We start from the raw sequence: 5,678 nt of genomic DNA on the forward strand, positions 1-5,678 counted from the left end.
AGGAGAGATGACACACAGGTATATACTATATAGAGGAGGAGATGACATACAGGTACATACTATATACAGGAGGAGATGACATACAGGTACATAATATATACAGGAGGAGATGACACACAGGTATATGCTATATATAGAAGCTGACATGCAGGTATATACTATATACAGAAGGAGATGACATACAGGTATATACTATGTATAGAAGGAGATGACATTCAGGTATATACTATATATAGGGGAGATGACACACAGCAGGTATATACTATATACAGGGGAGATGACATACAGGTATATACTATATACAGGAGATGACATATATAAGGGAGATGACAAACATGTATATACTGAGGTGATGAGGTGAAAATAAGAGGTGTGAGGTGAAAATGAAAAGGTGTGAGTGCAAAATGAGAGGAGTGAGGAAAAATAGTGGAGTGATCAGAAAATGACAGATGTGAGGTTGAAATGACAAGTGTTAGGGGGGAATGAGAGGAGTGAGGTGCTATAACTAACCACAGATATTTACTATGCCCAGGCAACGCCGGGCACTTCAGCTAGTATATATATATATATATATATATATATATATATATATATATATATAAGATTGTGGCCCGATTCTAACGCATCGGGTATTCTAGAATATGCATGTCCCCGTAGTATATGGACAATGATGATTCCAGAATTTGCGGCAGACTGTGCCCGTCGCTGATTGGTCGAGGCAACCTTTATGACATCATCGTCGCCATGGCAACCATTATGACATCTATGTCGATACTGTGCCCGTCGCTGAATCAGAAACGTGGGATTTCTACGTCCTTTATGACATCATCGTCGCTGTGCCCGTTGCTGATTGGTCGAGGCCTGGAGGCCTCGACCAATCAGAGACGCGGGATGTCTACGTCCTTTATGACATCATTGTCGCTGTGCCCGTTGCTGATTGGTCGAGGCCTCGACCAATCAGAGACGCGGGATGTCTACGTCCTTTATGACATCATCGTCGCTGTGCCCGTTGCTGATTGGTCGAGGCCTGGCGGCCTCGACCAATCAGAGAGGCGGGATTTCCACGACAGACAGCCAGAAAGACAGACAGACAGACGGAAAAACCCTTAGACAATTATATATATAGATAGATATATATACCTCAGATCCGCAGCTGCCAGGATCCCCCAATAACACCAGAACGGTATGCTGCCACCAGTTCCTCGTTAGATATAAGCCCGGCCAATTAACAAGCTTATATTGGGTCAGAAACCAACCCCAGGTAGCGTATAAGTACTAGCCGGACTCATGGACGTGGAAAATCGGATTTCAAGATAAAAGAGCAGCCCAAAATTATTCGATATTTTAAACTGCTGAAAGGCGCACTAGATAATACACATACAGTGGGGCAAAAAAGTATTTAGTCAGTCAGCAATAGTGCAAGTTCCACCACTTAAAAAGATGAGAGGCGTCTGTAATTTACATCATAGGTAGACCTCAACTATGGGAGACAAACTAAGAAAAAAAAAATCCAGAAAATCACATTGTCTGTTTTTTTAACATTTTATTTGCATATTATGGTGGAAAATAAGTATTTGGTCAGAAACAAAATTTCATCTCAATACTTTGTAATATATCCTTTGTTGGCAATGACAGAGGTCAAACGTTTTCTGTAAGTCTTCACAAGGTTGCCACACACTGTTGTTGGTATGTTGGCCCATTCCTCCATGCAGATCTCCTCTAGAGCAGTGATGTTTTTGGCTTTTCGCTTGGCAACACGGACTTTCAACTCCCTCCAAAGGTTTTCTATAGGGTTGAGATCTGGAGACTGGCTAGGCCACTCCAGGACCTTGAAATGCTTCTTACGAAGCCACTCCTTCGTTGCCCTGGCGGTGTGCTTTGGATCATTGTCATGTTGAAAGACCCAGCCACGTTTCATCTTCAATGCCCTTGCTGATGGAAGGAGGTTTGCACTCAAAATCTCACGATACATGGCCCCATTCATTCATTCATGTACCCGGATCAGTCGTCCTGGCCCCTTTGCAGAGAAACAGCCCCAAAGCATGATGTTTCCACCACCATGCTTTACAGTAGGTATGGTGTTTGATGGATGCAACTCAGTATTCTTTTTCCTCCAAACACGACAAGTTGTGTTTCTACCAAACAGTTCCAGTTTGGTTTCATCAGACCATAGGACATTCTCCCAAAACTCCTCTGGATCATCCAAATGCTCTCTAGCAAACTTCAGACGGGCCCGGACATGTACTGGCTTAAGCAGTGGGACACGTCTGGCACTGCAGGATCTGAGTCCATGGTGGCGTAGTGTGTTACTTATGGTAGGCCTTGTTACATTGGTCCCAGCTCTCTGCAGTTCATTCACTAGGTCCCCCCGCGTGGTTCTGGGATTTTTGCTCACCGTTCTTGTGATCATTCTGACCCCACGGGGTGGGATTTTGCGTGGAGCCCCAGATCGAGGGAGATTATCAGTGGTCTTGTATGTCTTCCATTTTCTAATTATTGCTCCCACTGTTGATTTCTTCACTCCAAGCTGGTTGGCTATTGCAGATTCAGTCTTCCCAGCCTGGTGCAGGGCTACAATTTTGTTTCTGGTGTCCTTTGACAGCTCTTTGGTCTTCACCATAGTGGAGTTTGGAGTCAGACTGTTTGAGGGTGTGCACAGGTGTCTTTTTATACTGATAACAAGTTTAAACAGGTGCCATTACTACAGGTAATGAGTGGAGGAAAGAGGAGACTCTTAAAGAAGAAGTTACAGGTCTGTGAGAGCCAGAAATCTGGATTGTTTGTTTCTGACCAAATACTTATTTTCCACCATAATATGCAAAAAAAATGTTAAAAAAACAGACAATGTGATTTTCTGGATTTTTTTTTCTCAGTTTGTCTCCCATAGTTGAGGTCTACCTATGATGTAAATTACAGACACCTCTCATCTTTTTAAGTGTCGGAACTTGCACTATTGCTGACTGACTAAATACTTTTTTGCCCCACTGTATATACTGGGCAACATACAGAGATTACAGCCAGAGGTGCAGATAAAGGGAGGGTACAGGTTGGGGATAGCAGTTAGCTGTATGCGTCACGTTACCGTTCCTTATAGTATGTGGGCCCCAGGGAAGCTCTCGCATCCACAGGCACCTTCTTAGTTCCTGGTCCATCTCCACACCTGACATGACATGACTTCCTTGGCAGAACAATGACAAAAGCTAAATGTGTGTGGCCAGCTGTTAACCCTTAGCTCGCCTCCTCCCATATTCGCCACCGAGACTGGGCCGGACTGAATTCTCCTCCCTTTTCCTCCTAGCTGAAATAATTCCCAATATCTAGGATGGGTCATAACTTCCTAGTGGGAGGTCCAAACGGGGCGACTGACATCTCAACGGGTTCATTGGGGCTGGACCGATACAGAGAATCCAAACTCGGGTCCGCTAAGTGGTTCTGGAGAGCCGGGCTTGATATATCCGGGACCGCTGGAGAGATATGAGAGGCAGGGGTGCGTGCGGAGGCTCCAGGGTTCTTCACCCTGAGATGGACGGTGCTCTCATAATTCATCTCTAGATGTCGGTGACGCTCTGTCTAGAGATTTCCTATGATGTGGGCCGCCTTGCACACAGGACAGCAGGGGGTCCCAGCGCTGCTCCTCCTCGCCCCCAATAACACGCGGCCTCTAGTTCTCTGGACAGATGGTAAAGTTCTGATCTTTTGAGAATTGGGTACTTATCCCAAGGGTGGGGGCCACTTCAGGAGCAGAGGGAGATCCAGGGTAATCTATGGGGCCTGAATTCAGAAATCCAAAATGGAGTCTCCTTTGTCTGTCACAAGGAGCGAGGCGCCAACATGGAGGGTGAGGCGCCAACATGGAGGGTGAGAGGAGGCACCACCAGTCACACCGTGTCATTACTACTGCCGACGGAGACAGCGGGAAACGGGGGTGGGGGGGGCCCTGTAATGTGGCCCCCGCAGAGCCCCCTGATGTGGCCCCCGCAGAACCCCCTGATGTGGCCCCCGCAGAGTCCCCGTAATGTGGTCCCCGCAGAGTCCCCGTAATGTGGTCCCCGCAGAGTCCCCGTAATGTGGCCCCCGCAGAGCCCCCTGATGTGGCCCCCGCAGAGCCCCCGTAATGTGGCCCCCGCAGAGCCCCCGTAATGTGGCCCCCGCAGAGTCCCCGTAATGTGGCCCCCGCAGAGCCCCCGTAATGTGGTCCCCGCAGAGTCCCCGTAATGTGGCCCCCGCAGAGCCCCCTGATGTGGCCCCCGCAGAGCCCCCGTAATGTGGCCCCCGCAGAGCCCCCGTAATGTGGCCCCCGCAGAGTCCCCGTAATGTGGCCCCCGCAGAGTCCCCGTAATGTGGCCCCCGCAGAGTCCCCGTAATGTGGCCCCCGCAATGTGGTCCCCGCAGAGTCCCCGTAATGTGGTCCCCGCAGAGCCCCCGTAATGTGGCCCCCGCAGAGTCCCCGTAATGTGGCCCCCGCAGAGCCCCCGTAATGTGGTCCCCGCAGAGTCCCCGTAATGTGGCCCCCGCAGAGCCCCCGTAATGTGGCCCCCGCAGAGTCCCCGTAATGTGGCCCCCGCAGAGCCCCCGTAATGTGGCCCCCGCAGAGCCCCCGTAATGTGGCCCCCGCAGAGTCCCCGTAATGTGGCCCCCGCAGAGCCCCCTGATGTGGCCCCCGCAGAGCCCCCTGATGTGGCCCCCGCAGAGTCCCCGTGATTTGGCCCCCGCAGAACCCCCTGATGTGGCCCCCACAGAGCCCCTGTATTGTGGCCCCCGCAGAGTCCCTGTAATGTGGCCCCCGCAGAGCCCCCGTAATGTGGCCCCCGCAGAGCCCCCTGATGTGGCCCCCGCAGAGCTCCCGTAATGTGGCCCCCGCAGAGCCCCCTGATGTGGCCCCCGCAGAGCCCCTGTATTGTGGCCCCCGCAGAGTCCCCGTAATGTGGCCCCCGCAGAGCCCCTGTAATGTGGCCCCCGCAGAGCCCCCGTAATGTGGCCCCCGCAGAGCCCCCTGATGTGGCCCCCGCAGAGCCCCTGTAATGTGGCCCCCGCAGAGCCCCCTGATGTGGCCCCCGCAGAGCCCCCGTAATGTGGTCCCCGCAGAGTCCCCGTAATGTGGCCCCCGCAGAGCCCCCTGATGTGGCCCCCGCAGAGCCCCTGTAATGTGGCCCCCGCAGAGCCCCCGTAATGTGGCCCCCGCAGAGCCCCCTGATGTGGCCCCCGCAGAGCCCCTGTAATGTGGCCCCCGCAGAGCCCCCTGATGTGGCCCCCGCAGAGCCTCCTGATGTGGCCCCCGCAGAGCCCCCTGATGTGGCCCCCGCAGAGCCCCCTGATGTGGCCCCCGCAGAGCCCCCTGATGTGGCCCCCGCAGAGCCCCCTGATGTGGCCCCCGCAGAGCCCCCTGATGTGGCCCCCGCAGAGCCCCCTGATGTGGCCCCCGCAGAGCCCCCTGATGTGGCCCTTCTCTACTCCCTCTACAGAGATCTATCACAGGACACGCGCTATAAGGCGGTAGTGAGATCTGGTTACCATAGCAGCCGACCACTCTGCAGCGCCTCCCCCACACACCGCCGCCGCCATCTTCCCGGAGACCACAGAATCTATGTCCTCTCTCTAGTAGCTGAAACGGGTTGCCTGGGCAACCAGCGATGGTATGTGAGCCAATCAGATAACAGGGCGTCACAAAGCCCGCCCAC

This window comes from Ranitomeya imitator, chromosome 4 (genome assembly GCF_032444005.1).
Source record: "Ranitomeya imitator isolate aRanImi1 chromosome 4, aRanImi1.pri, whole genome shotgun sequence".
Taxonomy (NCBI): domain Eukaryota; kingdom Metazoa; phylum Chordata; class Amphibia; order Anura; family Dendrobatidae; genus Ranitomeya; species Ranitomeya imitator.